General features: G+C 39.2%; 1 protein-coding gene across 2 annotated transcripts in view; it reads right to left on the bottom strand.

The window, feature by feature from the left end:
• Positions 1-17,742, bottom strand: part of RGS6 (regulator of G protein signaling 6) — a 427,599-nt gene that overhangs the window by 343,867 nt on the left and 65,990 nt on the right. The gene's annotated exons all lie outside the window — the stretch shown is intronic.

Raw genomic sequence — 17,742 nt, 5'->3', positions numbered from 1 at the left:
TGGTAGAGAACCCTAATGGAGCCTGTGGAGTACTCTGCATAACATTGGAGAGAACGCTCCCATATAAGAGGAAAATGACAGCTGGACATGCAATTTTCTGATATTTAAACAGAGCAAGAGCGTGTTTCTTAAAAGGGGTATAGAGTAAAAGGACTTGGAATATGTAGCCATTTGACATTGGCAAATGGCGGATATTGTCTTGATTTTAGTGCAGTTTGCCCATCATTAAACCGTACTAACATCAATACAACAGCCACCATGTGCTACAGTGTAGTTAAATAATTAGATAGTTAAATAATTGCATAATTCCAGAGCTTCTGACCTTACGTGCTGTAACTGCTGTAGTCATAGGTCACAGCTATAATGCCTTGGTGCAGAACATGCCATTGTGAACAGACAGCACAGTTGAGAAGACTTACTGTACACATGAAAAGACTGCTTTGCTATAAAGAATGCCATGTAACAAAACTGCCGTGTGAGATAAACTGCCCTGTTCAAAACAATGGTTTGTAGAGACACTTTCGTAGCGTATTAAAATGTATTATATTAATTTTGCAATATTAATTTTCACTGATATTAATAAATAAAGTGAAGCTCGGTTCACTCCAATTAGCTTATCATGTGCTAGCAAAATTATATTTTTTAACAGGTTCACATTATTATTATTATCTTCTTTTGTAAATCATCTCCTCAACCCCTGATTGACAGCTGATTGGTAAAAATGTGTAGGGCAGAATTGGGACAAGGGACATTTGATGAGAACTGCAGGCTATGCACTGAGTTTCAGCTAGAGCTTAGAGATTGATTATATCTGTGGTTTTATGTAAAATAAACACCATTAATCTGCACAATCTGGAGTCTTTCCTCCCTGTTTGCATTTGCCTTGTGTGAAAGCAGTTCTGTTGGCTGCATAAAGTTTATACCAGAGATACCATGAAAGCCCTGTTAGCAACTGGATGTTGTGGCTACATACGCCCTGTTTGACCTTCCTGTACTAGTGGGGTCAAAGGATCCGGTAAGCAGTTTTGTAAAAGCCTTGGTGGTGTTTGTGGAGCCACTGAGGTGCTCTGAATTTTGCAGGGTGAAGGCACTTAAGGGTGAAGGCATACCATATGCTAGTAGAGGAAGATAGCAGCCAGATTCAAATAGCTTTATAACTGCCCTGGGACTGGACTTACTATAAGTGTTTGTAGCGCCGCTATATATAGTATTTTGTAAATCAAGTGCATTTTCCTGAAAAAAGGCTGCCAGTTGCTACCCTGTTCAGCCATGCATGTCTGTGAATATAAAAGTACTGCCTGCAACAGTGGCAATACCTGCCCTCTGTAAGCCTAGGCACTTGCTAAAGTGGTTCTATAGGCAAAAGTTTTCTTACCTTAACCTCCCTGGTGGTATGATTATGTCTGATTTTTAAATGTCAAAGCCTAGACAGCTGTTTTAGACAGCTAGAAAACAGTCGCTGTCACCACTTTCAGTGTCTGATGACGAATTTCCCTATGAATCACTATCGCTCAATTCTGCAAGTGATTCTAATTCACTATCACTGTTTTCTATGTTTTTTTAGCTGGTGTAAAACCGCTTTTGATGTAGAGGGGCGCTTTTTGGATGCCATGGACGTTCTCAGGTTTCCAGGCAGAAATTGCAGGCAGGGCACTGGACAAAGCACTAGGGACAAAACTGAGGTGAAATCATTTGATACAGTAATGTAAACTACAGATTATTGTATGTGTGTTATGTTTTTGTACTTTTTTGAATTTGCCACCGGGCTCCGCCCCCATGCCTTGTGACTTTTGCAGGGAATGGAGTCCGGAACAGTGATACATCGGGCGGAGGATCCAGTTGCAGGATACAGTGGGAGGACTATAAAAAAAAGGGGAAAGGTGGAGGGGAATAGCCTAATAAAAGGCTTGTTGAAAAGGGGTTAATAGTAGCAACAAGTAATTATCTGAACAAAAATATGATACAAAATGATTTATTGTAGTATCAAATAAGTATAAAAGTGCAGCCATTTACGAACTATGTGAAAAAATTGAATCATTTAAAAGAAATAGATTGCAATGGACATGTATAACAAACAGGACTCACAGTTAACAACACATAGACAGCACTAGTCCGGACGTTATTGGTTCAGCCACGAGTTATGTGCACATCATCCAATGGATCCATTGATCCATTAGAGGTATGAACTTCTTTTGCCACCCCATCCGTTCTTATCTAACTGCTATGTCTAAGGGTATGTGGTACAGTTAGATAAGAACAGACGGGTGGCAAAAGAAGATCGTACTTCTAAGTACAGCGGACGGAGGATGGCCATTGAGTGAGGAAGACGCCCGGAGTCCATTAGCACCGGATCCATCTCAGACCCCACAGAGGGCTATATCTGCAGGCGTTGGTGACCTAACTACAAACAGGAGGTCCACTCCATCCGGTAAGAGTTTTTATTTCCCCCGGTGTATATCCAAAGGAGAGGCTCATCCCATGTTCCCCTTCGGTGGTTGTAGAAATTTAGAACATCTTCCCATCTTCCTTGAACTGATATAATCTTATAAAATATAATCTAGAGATTATATTTTAATACCGTAATCAGTAGATGTATTACACTATATTTGATTTAGGGTATTTTAGGATTGAAATGTTCTTATTACTAGCGCGACTAGTCTCTTTTACTTATTTTGATTTACATGAATATATGGCATGCTCTTTTTTGCGCAGGCATATTTTTTTTTTCAGATTTATAACATTCGCACGGTATATACACCCTTTGATTACATATAAATAACACTAACTAGATAAGGGACACGTATGGAGGACAATATGTAATATTCACACAATACTGGCTACAGTTACATTTTACTTTCCAGGTTTTTTGAATATACCTCAATGGATACGGTAGGTACTAAATTACCTGTTCAGAACTAAGTTTTACACTCTCCAATACTTATGATAGAGGACTACACGTAACACACTGCAAGACGATTAATTACTGTTAGTTATCTGATCCCCTTAGGTGTTATGTGGCAGAAAGGATTGCCGGATGCTACAGATACCCCCTTGTGAGTAATTATTTTATGATAACCGTACCCCAGGGTTAACAATATGTGGTTATGAAAAATGTTTTCTCAGCTTCCCATCTTCAAATTAATTGGCTCTGGCTCATTATACAGTAGTCACTTGACTTAACTTGATGTGTGAACCTTTTGCAAAGCTGTTATTGGTCCATATACATATAATTTCATAATTATCTATAGGAAACTGGTGACTAGAGTGCAGGTATTTTTCAGTTTGTTACACTGCTTGTCTTGTTCAAAAATTGATTCAAGTGGCTGACAATTCCGAAAGCACCATTTTCATCCACATTGAGATACTTCACACTTGCCAAAATCTTTAAAGTCCAGGGAGACTTTGCTCTTGAAGTGTTATGTATACCGGTACCTAAGCATTTGGCTCATTATGTCAGAGGACCAAATCACATTAGAACCTCATCTCAGCATATTTATTACACAGGATTTTTCGTTTGTTGTTGCAGGTATCGAGAATGTGATTTTAGCCATTATATACCTCTATGGTAAAGAAAACAATCTTCATCAGAGGAGGACTGGGCTGAGGGATATCTGCTTCCTTGTGGGCCAGTACTAAAAATATATGTTGGGCTGGTGGTTCTGAGTGGATATGCTCTCACATTCAGGCCTCACTCAGAATGGGACTTTCTGGTCCATGGCAGCTGGTAGGCATTTTATAACTATCTATTCTATGTCCAGACCTGTGATCTTCCAGCGTCTGCAACCTTTTCAGTTCTGAGATGTTAGACAACTGAAAGCAAAGAACCACAAAATAAATTGATGCAGAATGAATCTGTGAAATGCGTTCTTTAAAAGAAGAACTAATATGATTATTAGAGATGTGCACAACGGAAAAGTTTGTTTAGTTTCGGATTAATTCTTTAAGTAAATCATTTCGTTTTGTCATAAATGTTATGTTAAAATGTGTTTCGGTTATTCAGATTTGTTCATATATTCGGATTTATTTCATATATTCGTTGTTCTGAATTTTCGGAAGTTATTTTAAAAGATTGGCTATATTCAATTTAATGTGGTAATTTTGGGAGATTACTTATACAGTCATATAAAGAGACAGAAACTGCCGCTCCAGGCAGGTCTTGTTGGGTGCAAATCTTCTTCTCAGGAACTGAGGGTGCTAGCAATGCACATGGCAAATAAGAACAAAAGATGATCAGGACAGCTGCACTCCAATTCAACTTTAACTTTAATGTAAAGAAATGGAAACAGGCACTACAAATCACAGCAATGGAACCTAGGACAGCTGACGCGTTTCACACTAACTTCTGTGTTTACTGATGAGTAAACACTGACGTTAGAGTAAAACGCATCAGCTGTCCTAGGTTCCGTTGCTGTGATTTGTAGTGCCTGTTTCCAGTTTTTTACATTAAAGTTACGTTGGATTGGAGTGCAGCTGTCCTGATCATACTTATACAGTCATCCCTGCTACTCCAACCCACAGAAAAATGGAATAAGCTGATTGGACGATATTGACTGTTGCTGTGTGCATCCAAAAGTAACACTTTTTTTTTGTTATGATTTGTAGATTCTGACGGATACACCTCCATCCAACCCAAACACAAAAAGGTAGGAATCATCTATTTCACTTTTATACCTTACTGTATTTATTGAAATATGTTTCCATTTTATATCTAGTGCATTTTTTATTACACCAAGAAATGTTAATGCAAATATAATTGGCTGATTATCCAAGAGTCAAAGACTAATGCGTCACTCTCATCTGAATAAATCAAATTAATCCAAATTATTACGTATTCATTTGTTATGTTATTAGGTTGAATTTATGTCCTTATGCCCAACTGACTTTGTTAGGCCGTGCACATACAAATTAAATGATTGGTCTCTCAAGTTCAACCCCAATACAAAAGGAATCTTATTGAAATATTCACGCTACACTTAGTAGAATAAAAACTAATGGATCAAAATGAATTTGGATCATTCGTAATGCCGTTACATTATTTCAGATACTTCAAACATTACCAAAAGGCCTAAACTATTGCATCAAGTCATCCGAATTGAATAATTGGATTCAAATGAATTCACTGTTTTCGATATTATTTATTTTGGATTCGTTGATATTTGTTACTATTGTATCGAATATTCGGATGTATTCCAATCTCGGAATAACGAAAATGTCATCCGAATTTTCGATATGTAATGAAACAAATTGCACATGTCTAATGATTATTTGTGATGATGGCATGTTATTTTTTTAAGTGAGACAATATTATTTTCACAGACCAGCAGTCATCTTGTTCAGTTCAAAAAACACTTCCACATTCACAATTCATCCCTTACAATCACACTTTTTTGCATACACTGTATATATAAATAGGTATTTTACAATAAACCATACCCTATAGAAAAGTGGTCTCCAAACTGCACGCCTGGGGCCTGATGTGGCCCTTGTTTATCTGGCCCTTGGGGCATTATTCCTGCCATAAACACCAACAATGGGGCATAATTTCTGACACTGAGACCAAAAGATGGAGCATTATTCTTTCCACTCACAACAAAAATGGGGCATTTTTCCACACACTAACACCAACTATTTCTCCCCCTGATACCAAAGATCAGGCATTGTTTACTCCCACGGGGCACAATCTGGCGTTTTCCTTAGAAAGTTTGGATACCCCTGCTCAAGTCTAGGACAATATCCACCTTTCACCATAACCACCAATCACTGCAGTACACTTTGGTGTCCGTTTATGAAACTGTGATCAGCGGTGATCCCAAGGATCACCGTTGACCACAGTCCATTAACGGTTTATGAAACAGAGATGATCGGCGGAGAACATGTTCTCCGCCGATCATCTCCACACACTGAGAATCTGTGATTGACTGACACAGAAACTGCCAGTTTATGAAGCTGCGATCTCAGCACTTCACTGGCGATCTGAGACAGAATTCACACTCCCCAATTCCCCAGCTCAAAGGTGATGAATCGGGGAGTGAAGAGAGAATCCCGGGGGAAAGAGGAAGATTTTTGACTTCCTCGTTCAGACCCCCCCAAGCCACTACCATGTCTATATATATTAATATACTATATATATATATATATATATATATATATATATATATATATATATATATATATATATATATATATATAATATGTGTGTGTATATAAATATATATGTATATATAGTGTAGGGGGACAGATATTTTGTTAACTAGGTGGGTTGTTAACTAGGTGGGCGGTGTCCTCCGGGAATGTCCGTGTACTGATAAATGATCACTGCTTAAAAAATGGACATCTGTGTTTCAGTGAATTTCTAGTACTGTAATCTCGTTATGTCTCATGAGATTCCAGTATTAGGGGCTGTTCTCCACTGTTTGCAGCATTTATAGATCGCTTCACTCCTCCAAAGGAGAAGTGATCTACATCGCTTCATAAACTAGCACCCAGAGGAGAACGATCTCCTCTGTGAATCCCTGAGAATGGAGCAGTGAAAAGTTTTCACTGCTTTATAAAGGGACACCTTTATGTGGTGCAATTTGATAGGGGGTAGCCCATTGAAATGAATGGGCTGTTACAAATACGATGTGTAGGAATGCACGGAAACACAGAAAAACATTGCAACTGCATGGTGTGAACAGAGCCTAAATCCACCAAAATTTGTGATAAGTGTCCCATCTGGCTTACCTCAGGCTTTTCAGATTTGACATTAGTAGTTTAATTTTCTACTTTCGAAAACTAAATAATCACCAAGAAGGTAACCAAACCAAGGGAGTCCCTGGAAATAATGTATTATGTCAATTTAGAATGGGCAGATTTTGTCTTACTATAGAGAAAAGAATTGTAATAGTCTAAAGAGCTGGGATTGTCTTACTTTCATACTAATCTTCAGAGGGGCAGCGTCATAAATCCTCATTTCCTTGTTGCTAGGGAAACACATCCCCAATTTGTCACAGGGACACACCATAACACACTCAGTGTAACGTCAGGCCTTCTGACTTTAAAGGCAGCCAAGCATGCAAAAAGCAAGCATATTGGTAAACTCTAATGCCGCATACACACCATCACTTTATGTGATGAAAAAAAAAGATTTTTTTTGTGAAGTAAAAAACGACGTTTTTGAAACTTCAATTTTCAAAAACGACGTTGCCTACACACCATCGTTTTTTCACAATGCTCTAGCAAAGCGCGGTTACGTTCACCACTTTTTTCCATTGAAGCTCGCTTCATAACTAGCTTCTGGGCATGCGCGGGTTTAAAAACTTTGTTTTAAACGTCGTTTTTTGCTACACACGGTCAATTTTTGTGAAATAAAAAACGACGTTTTGAAAAACGACACAAAAAATTTAAGCAAAAAAGACATCAACTTCTACCTATTTTTATAGATCTGCAATGTGAACGATGGTGTGTACGCACATCAGACCATCAGTCTGCTTCAGCGGAGAACCGATGAAAATGGTCCGTCGGTCCATTCTCATCGGATGGATCGACCGTGTGTACGCGGCCTAAGTATTCTTAACAAGCAGCCTTTGCTGACTTACGTGGGTGCAGGCAGTGTGAAGCAATTTGTCCTCAAATGTTGCAGCAGAATCAATAAAATTGTTGAATTAACCACCCCCCTCAATAAGTGACTCAGCAACCTTTCAGCCTTCTAATCTTTAATGTAAATACAGGTGATCTGGGATCGGAGAGCAGGATAAGCTGAGCTGTTGGGAACTTTGAAGATGAATTGTTCCTAAGGGCCTGCAGCTACAGAGGTCAGTAATTACTTGTTTTACAGCTGATATACTGCCTATTAAGTATGTGTAACTAATTGAATCCTCATAGTCACAAGTTTAGATTAAGGAGGAAGATGGCGTGTTAAAGCATTTTACAGATGCACATTTAAAGTTTTTGTAAGGCCCCCCCGCAAAAAAAAGTTTAACCTTCCTTACATTTTTTGTAGTCTCTCTGTGCCCTTTGTTTATAACAGCTTTCCTTTATGAGAAATTACTTGTTAATTTTTCCAGCCACTAGCATTCTTGGTGGCAACAATTTGCAGAGAGCCTCCCCAGCATCCCCATCATTTTGTTCATGCTCCCATTCTAGCAAGCAAGCTGCGTCTACCCACTTATAAATATATTTTGCAGAACTACAAATCCCATGAGGCACAGCAAGACTCTGACAGCCACAAGCATGACACCCAGAGGCATGATGGTACTTGTAGTTTTGCAACAGCTAGAGGTCTGCTAATTGCAGATCCCTGCCTTAAGCCTTTCCACGCCCAGCAATCTTGGAACTACATTTATGCCAGGATTAAGATGGCAAAACCTAATGCCTGAGGAAGGAGCACGCATGCTTCAAATGCGCGCACCTCCCCGCTCTATCTAAACATCTGGTAGTGATGTCAGCGGCGTTCTCACGTGTAAACCCATGGACTAGGAAGTGCTGGGAGCCACCAGCACAGCCTTAACTAGAGGGACACCCTACACACCGCAGCATGTTCTCCACACAGAGCAGATGAACCCTTGTAGCTCTACATAAGCCCATTTGGCTTGAGAGTGACTACGACCCAGGGTTCCACCCAGGAGACAAGGTGAGCCAGTGCAGCTGGGATCCGCCGTATGCGTGTGTGGAGAGGGTTTGAGCAGACTGTCTGTGGAGGAACAGACATAGACCCTAAGCCTGAATGGGAAGTGGTGCTATAATGGATAGCCAGGTGGCTGAATGAGTACTTGTGCCAGTGAGATGCTGAATAACTCATGTGAGGGTAACTCTGTTGTTTTCTATGAACTTTTCTTTGAATAAAAGTGGGCAAAACAGCCCTTGAACAAAAATTTGGCAAGTAGGCTTCTTGGAAGTGCCACATTAGAGCTAATCAATACAGCCATCTTAAATATTATATTTCTTTATGCATCCTTCCAGGTGTAGTGTGTCAACATTATATCTTGTCATTTGTGTATATAAAAGGAAAAAAAATATCTTCCTGCTTACAGAACTGCAGGAAAGCTGAAATGGAAATCCTTTCAATCCAAGCCAGACATAGGACTGAAATGGTAAAATCGTGTCACTTTATTGTTGCCATGACTACTCTTACCCTTGATGGTTGACCCTCTGTTTGCTTTTTCTACATCCAGAGTCTTTCTATGGAATTTACAGATGCATGCAACTCAAACCAGTCAGTGTGTAAAAGGTAAGGATGTGGTAGTTTCACAGTTTATAGATATCCCAGGTGAAAAGAGATCAAAAATGTTCCCATAAGAAGGACGCTTTTCACATATGTTTCAAACAAATGACTGTGCGGGACCTCATACAGAAAGACTATATTCTTGAAAGCTAAATCTATTTCTATTTATCTCTTGAGAGCATCTTCAGAGCTGGCACATGACTACACTCCAGCCTCATCTAGAATTATTAAACCAGTCTTAATTAAAATGAGAAACTTGTAAGAGATCAGAACCTGCAGCTATTCACACATAAAACTGCATTATCTTTTTTCATTTTGTTATTTTGCATTGAAACAAAAAATGAATGCCTTGTCGGCTTCATATTATAGGAGGAGGGGCATTAAAAATGGCAATCCAGAAGAAACTCCAGATTGGGGATTTTAATTCCAAACAACGTGGAGCAGGCGAGTGCCCTGGAGTTCTTCATCACAGGGCTTTACTGTACATTTATTACTACCCCAAAAGGAAAAAATGGACCGGATAGATGTGACTCCTGAAGTAAAAGCTAAGCTCAGCATCTGCTATCAGCCCAGGAGGTACCAAAAGCTTCTTCCTGTAAAATAAGCATATTAGGCTGACAGATAAAAGCACAATAGAGTAAACGGAGCTGACATTAACAGCTTAGCAGTTTTAGCTCTGTCATAAACTCCTTATGGATCTGGACATACAAAAACACATATTGCACGCATTTCTGCATGGACTATTTCAAAGACATAATTATCCCACTAAAAGCTTGATCATGTGAATCCCAACATGTAAGAAGTGGTACAATCGTAGAAGCTTGCATGCTTTGCATATCTATAAAGCAAATTTAAAAGCACTTTTAATTAGATAGTGTTTTGTGCTTTAAGCAGGCGGTAATATGAAAAGCTGTTTTAAATAGAAGTTTTCAGATAATTACTTTGTGATCATTCACTTCAGAGGAATACAAAATAGTTTATCTAAAGAAGGAGACAAAAAGTCCTTCCTTCGCCCTCCTCTCCAATCGTGTTATAGTGGATGATACAAGGTTAAAAAAGACATCAACTTCTACCTATTTTTATAGATCTGCAATGTGAACAGCAGTTTGAAGGCTTCATATGCCTTTAATGGTTCTATCTTGTGTTTTCCAACAAGATTTGCCAGAGACCCTGGGCATATATAGAGAACAGCAGTCAAATTTTGTTTACAATATCAAGAGTTCCAAGCTTGATGGATGTGCATGTATTAGTGCTTACTTTGTATAGATTATAAGAACCTTTGTTACTATATAAAAACATGTTTGATTATGGCTGAGCAGACTTTGGAGCTCATAGCCACAATAAAAGGCTTTCATTTTTATGTAAGGTGTTTCTGCTGCTCCCTTCTAATCACCAGAATTCATATCTTCGAATGGAGCATCACTGGCCTTTTACTAATTGGGGGGTTGTAAAACTTGAATGGGAATGCCTCTTTTAATGACAAGTGTTTAGGAGGAGGTTTCCCACAAACAAATCCAGAGATAGTTCACATCATATAACATGTAGTCTTATGTTTACCATTAGTCCATAGAGTGCATGCACTCATAAAGGGAGAATCTACAACAGTTCTTGTAGGCCCTTAGATGATCAGGGGTGATCCAGCTACAAACAAATTAATCAGACAGGGTGTAGGAATGTGTTAAGAAGTAATACACTTTTTAAGACGCTTGTCAGCTTCTGTGAAGCTCCAGGGCATCTTGGCACACTAAACTGTGGAGACTTCTTATGCTCCAAGAGACTTACCCAAATGTGAGTTTGATAGTGTTTGTGGTTCATAAAATATACTACTTTTTAACACATTTGTGCACCCTGTCTGCTTTTACTGTTTGTCTCTCGAAGAGATTTCCCTTCCCTTTCGGGAGATAACTTCTTACCATGTTTTTTTTTTACTAAAGCTGGAGAGTGCAAGATTAGGCTCAGTTTTGCATGGAAGCCAGCCAGCTTCTTACCTCAGCTTGTTCAATTAAGCTTTGGCAATAAAACCTTGAAGCTGATTGGTTTATATGCAGCAGTGAGCCTGATTTTGAGCTTTAGTAAATAAACCCCCATGGGTTTCTGGGAAGGGAAGTGAAGGAAATACTCACCAATGGAAAAAAATAACTTTTTTCTAGTTTTGGATAGTATAAGGGAAGGATTAGAAATACTGTCAGGTTTTACTGCTAATCAGGGTTCTATTAAAAGATTTCCCCTCACTTGCCAGTTTCACCAGAGAGACAATCTGTAACAGACAGTGACACAGAAATACAAATCTGAAAGGGGGTTTAGCTTTCTCCTACTCTACAAGAGAAAAGCATTTCATGTTGTCTATGTTGCTGTTGGAAAGTTCCCCTCACATCTTGTTTAGTAAAATATTTTCTGCAAGACTAGAAGAAAAGTAAAGAGATAGACTTTTGGATAATGGTAAAAACCCAACAGCAGTTGTAACTCTTGCCCATGCTATCTAAAACAAAATGTTTTGGTCATGCATACACTTTAATCATTTTCTAATGTATGCAAAAGTTTTGACTTTAGATATAGTTTAACCACTTAAGCCCCGGACCATATTGCTGCCTAAAGACCCAAGGTGTTTTTACAGTTCGGGACTGTGTCGCTTTAACAGACAATTGCGCGGTAGTGCGACGTGGCTCCCAAACAAAATTGGCGTCCTTTTTTCCCCACAAATAGAGCTTTCTTTTGGTGGTATTTGATCACCTCGGCGGTTTTTATTTTTTGCGCTATAAACAAAAATAGAGCGACAATTTTGAAAAAAATTCAATATTTTTTACTTTTTGCTATAATAAATATCCCCCAAAAACATATGACGTCATCGCGTATGAAGAGCATGCGCTCGTCACATTTGATGCAGTTGCCGCCATCTTGCTTCACCCTACCTATGCCGTGGAAGCTACCCTGCATGCGTCAAAGTCATTTCGAGCATGCGCGGGTTTCCATGGCCACAGGTAAGTATACACACTCTCCGGTTTCTTGTCGGGAAACAGGCTGACAAGAATGTCATACAAAGACAGAACAGAAAGGGGAATTCTTTAAAAGGACTGTATGTGAACACACTGAAAAGTAGGCAATACGTTTAAAAGGCTAACAATAAAACTTATGTGGCTCACTGCCAAAATTAAAAAAGCAATAAATAAAAAGAACATTTAAAAAATATAAAATTAATGGAACACTATCATCGTTTAAATGTTACAAAGAATATAACAGAATATGTAAAAAAATTCTAAACGAACGACAGATTGCAAAATATAATAGAACAAACCCCCCAAAAATATTCAAATAGATTAATAGCAAAAAGGCCAGGCCTGAGCATGTAGGCCCATTACAAAATAATCTAGAGTGGGTGACCGGGGACAAACAGAATGCTAATTTATTAAATACCTTCTTCAGCTCTGTGTATACAAAGGGGCATAGGGAGCTCATGTCAATAATGGGAAGGATATTTACACAGCCCCCAAATGATCCACAATGGCTCAAAATTGGTATGGTCGTCAAATATTTAGACAGAATAAATGTGAAATAAAGCACCTGCACCAGGTGGCATACACCTATCCTAAAAATAAATTAGCTCTGTCATATCAAAGTCATTGTTTCAAAATTTTAGGGCTCTTTAAAGCATTTGTTACCCCACCACTTCATATTTCTAATATGTGCCTGCTGCACAATGTTTTTGTATGAGAAAGTATCCTGTTCTCTTTGCATAACTTCCTTTATGTGAAATCCCTGATGTTCCTACCAGTACCCTTGCTTTCCTATTAAAAACAGACCACACTGAGCAGGAGAGCACAGCTTGGTCAATTCTCTAGCTGTGCTGGGAACTACGCCTGCTCTCCTCCAATGATCAGGCTTATCCCAACATGCCCCCACTGCACAGCCATTTATTAAGAAGCACAGTGTGCTGCTGCTTCTCATCCCTCAAGCTCTTATGCAGCTGAGAACAGAGGGAATGCGATCACTTTTAAAAAACTGAAAAAAAGGTATTTAACCACTTAAGCCCCGGACCTTTAGGCAGCTAAATGCCCAGGCCAGGTTTTGCGATTCGGCACTGCGTCGCTTTAACAGACAATTGCGCGGTCGTGCGACGTGGCTCCCAAACAAAATTGGCGTTCTTTTTTCCCCACACATAGAGCTTTCTTTTGGTGGTATTTGATTACCTCTGCGGTTTTTATTTTTTGCGCTATAAACAAAATTAGAGCAACAATTTTGAAAAAAATGCAATATTTTTTACTTTTTGCTGTAATAAATATCCCCCAAAACATATATACATTTTTTTTCCTCAGTTTAGGCCGATACGTATTCTTCTACCTATTTTTGGTAAAAAAAATCACAATAAGTGTTTATCGATTGGTTTGCGCTAAATTTATAGCGTTTTACAAAATAGGGGATATTTTTATTGCATTTTTATTAATTATTTTTTTTTTACTACTAATGGCGGCGATCAGCGATTTTTTTTCGTGACTGCGACATTATGGCGGACACTTCGGACAATTTTGACACATTTTTGGGACCATTGTCATTTTCACAGCAAAAAATGCATTTAAATTGCATTCTTTATTGTGAAAATGACAGTTGCAGTTTGGGAGTTAACCACAGGTGGCGCTGTAGGAGTTAGTGTTCACCTAGTGTGTATTTACAACAGTAGGGGGGTGTGGCTGTAGGTCTGATGTCATCGATTGTGTCTCCCCCATAAAGGGGATGACACGATCGATGCGCCGCCACAGTGAAGCACGGGGAAGCCGTGTTTACATACGGCTCTCCCCGTTCGTCAGCTCCGGGGAGCGATCGGGACGGAGCGGCTATAAACGAATAGCCGCGCCGTCGTCCCAGGTCGCTCCCCGAGGGAATCCGCCCACCGCACGCAGCGGGGGGGGTGTCCCGATCGGACCCCCGACCCGCGCAAAGGCAAGGACGTATATATACGCCCATCTGCCTGTCCGTGCCATTTTGCGGACGTAAATAGTCGTGCGGCGGGCGTTAAGTGGTTAAAATGTTTTTTTTTTTTAATATCTATGCAAAAATGTTTTGCCTTTCATGTATAATTTAAACTGAATGGGTGATCGTTTACAATCAAAAAATTAAAAATTTTCCCCGAGGAGAAAAAACACTGCGCTAACAAAAAATGTGAAAATGACCACACATTAATGTGGAAAATGACCTGCCAGTACCAATTACTTAAGATACCCAAAGTAAACAAACAATATAGAACCAAGGTACAGCGCTAAATAAACTGTGAAAAACCAAAATATAAAATGAAAAATATTAAGTGAAAAATAAATTGTGAAGAAAGCAACTCTGACATAAGAATTCCAATAAGGAATAATAAAGTCCATAAAATGTAATCCACATCAAAACAAATGAATGGAATAAAGTTCATGGATAGTGATCTGCATCAAAATAGAGAACAAGGATTGCCTCCACCGAAAGGACACCCAAATCGTGAGATGTAGTCTCCTTACCTTTCATTACTGCTATGCTCCTATTTGCGTCATACGGTAATACGTAGATGTTTTTTGTGTTTCCTCTAGTATGCCCTTGCAATTGCCCTCAGTTAAAATGGAGTCGCGTTGCTATTTAAGGGCTTAGTGATGACGTGAAACCAGCAGCCTATCCCCGACGACGTCTTTTGAAGACGAAACGCGTAGGTGTGACCTAGCTGAGTCGAATGTCATCACGCATTGTTTACGGAGATGCGCAACCACAGAGTTTAGCAGACGGAGGAAGTACAGAGGAGACGCCACTTTCCAAGATTATATATACCGTGCTACGTTTTCAACATAATTGTAAGTGCTACTTTACTTTTTAATAAATCCGCTTTCAAAACAGTATCACACTATGGGGTTTTCCCTTATTTCTCATTCCATGGGAGTCTGAATCGATCACTTACCTCCTGGAGCGAATACATTCTGGATATTGTCTCTTCATTACATATACCTGGAGATAGTCTATTCGGGAAGACTATAAACATCCCTGTGCCTGATCTGACCGCTGTAACGATGGTCAATTACATGTGGTAAGGAGACTACATCTCACGATTTGGGTGTCCTTTCGGTGGAGGCAATCCTTGTTATCTATTTTGATGCAGATCACTATCTATGAACTTTACTCCATTCATTTGTTTTGATGTGAATTACATTTTATGGACTTTATTATTCCTTATTGGAATTCTTATGTCACAGTTGCTTTCTTCACAATTTATTTTTCACTTAATATTTTTAATTTTATATTTTGGTTTATCACCTTTTTTAACCGATGGATTTCCCCACAGACAATGTTTTTTTCTATCGTTTTTTTAACCATCAGATAATTTTAAAACAGGTTCTACTTTTTTTCACCGATGGGAAAAAAACGATGGGGCCCACACACGATCGGTTTGTCTGATTAAAACGGTCCATCAGACCATTTCATCAGACGAACCGATCGTGTGTACGCGGCATAAGAGTGTGGAATAGACTCCCTCAAGAGCTGGTTCTGTCTAGCTCAGTAGATTGCTTTAAAAAAAGACCTGGATTCTTTTCTAAATGTACATAATATAAATGGATACTAATATTTATATTTAAAGTTGATTCAGGGAATATCTGATTGCCTCTTGGGGGATCAGGAAGGAATGTTTTCCCCTGCTGGAGCAAATATGTGCATGTTTTGCTGTCTACCTCTGGATCAACTGTGGGTGTAGGATTGTGTATATAGGATTGCAAGACTTTTTTTAGTTTTAGGATTTGTTTCTCTTTTATTGGTTGAACTAGATGGACTTGTGTCTTTTTTCAACCAGATGTAACTAATTTCAATAAACTGTCCCTAATTTGGAACAAAGTCCCTCTGTCCCTCTTTCCTTCTCATTTGTCCCTCATTTTTTTCTAATATATATTGTATATATAAAATGCACTTTTTATCTTTTCAAAAGTGTTTGGCAGTGCTAAACCTTTCATCCAATTTCTAAATTGCTGCATTTGTAAATTTCAAAAGCTTCCTCCTTAAAGGGGGAATGGTAGGGGGTGTCCTATGCCGATGTACTTTTGCTAATAGGTGTCCCTCGATCCCAGCTCAAAAAGTTGTGAGGTATGTAGTTAGGTTCCCTACCACTGATATTCTGGTAGACCGTTACCCTTGTGTAAATGTAATGGTGCCCTGCCTCCTCCTCCCTCCCTCCTTTACTCACAATTGGATGCCAATGTTTTTTTACCATTTATTTGTGCCACACAGCAGCACTTCCAAATTTCCTACCTAGGCAAGAATGACGCTTGTGTCCCCCGCCCACCATGCATGTGCGTAGATGTGTCACAGGGCTTCAGGTCCCAATTGAGCCTTGTGGCACATCTGTGTATGTGCAGCTTTCACAGAACATCTTCCGTTTTAGTCCTGACCTTTGTGTCGTGCATGGCAAACCTCCTGCACATGCTCAGAGGTGACCATGAAAGTGGAGCTGGAGGGGGGTGGAGCCAGTACAAAGAAAAGTGTACTTCTTCTCTAAGACCCCATTCACACCTGAGCGTTTTGTAGCTTGAAGCTTCAAGCTACAAAACGTTGGAGGGGAAAAAATCTATTTTTCTCTATGGAGATGGTTCACATCTCCACTCCAAAATGCCTGAAGTAAGAAGTTCCAAAATGCCTGAAGCTCAAACAAGTTCTGTGACTTTTTTTTAGGCAGATTTGGAGTTTTTCTGCTTTTAACATTGGTGACCCTTTCAGACCTGTCCAAAATCGCGACAAAACGCGGTAAGAAACGTGGTAAAAAACCGCTGCAAAATTTGCGGCAAAAAACGCTGCAAGAAACTCGGAAAATGCTACGCTCAGGTGTGAATGCAGCCTAAGGGAGTACTTGAATTTTTAACACTTGTCTATTCAAATATTACAGTGTGTTGATGCATCCGTGACAGCAATATATCAATAATAAGAGACAGATCTTTGTCTAATACAGTGTGAATGCTTTTTTGTTAGTGCGTGTGCTAAGGACAACCATAACAAATTATCTGAACATACCAATGTATAAAGTAAATTTCATCTTTTGTGTTGGAATTTCGTAGCTGATTTCCCATGGTTCTCTACAGTGACTGCAAAGATAACATAGATATAGATTTCATTTCACAGGAGGTTGCAACCGCTATAATAGAAACTCTGGAACTTTAGGCAAATTGGCTTAGGCAAGCAACAAGCAGATCTTATGTATTTTGCACCAAACCTTGCAAACATCCAGTAATCAATTTAAAAAATTTTTTTTTCCTAAACTGATGAATTGAAAATTTGAGTCTAGCCTAATCCTGGAGCCTTGCATATACTGTATATCCATGTGTGAGTGTTTGGTGAACCCCTGGGGATGGGAACATTTCCACACCCCCCTTACCTTGCCTCACTTACCTCCCCTTTTTTCTCCTTGCTTCTCACATGTAGTGCTCTCTCACACTTTTTGTGCACGGTCTCTTACTTATTCCTCTTGCACTTCCTTTTGGTTAGAGTAGATAGATGTTTCAGCTTATTGTTTACTTTACATTAAAGTATAACCAAAGGCAAAACTT

This window comes from Rana temporaria, chromosome 13 (assembly GCF_905171775.1).
Source record: "Rana temporaria chromosome 13, aRanTem1.1, whole genome shotgun sequence".
NCBI lineage: Eukaryota > Metazoa > Chordata > Amphibia > Anura > Ranidae > Rana > Rana temporaria.
The sequence above is the reverse complement of the archived record's forward strand: the minus strand, read 5'-3'. Positions and strand labels throughout refer to the sequence as shown.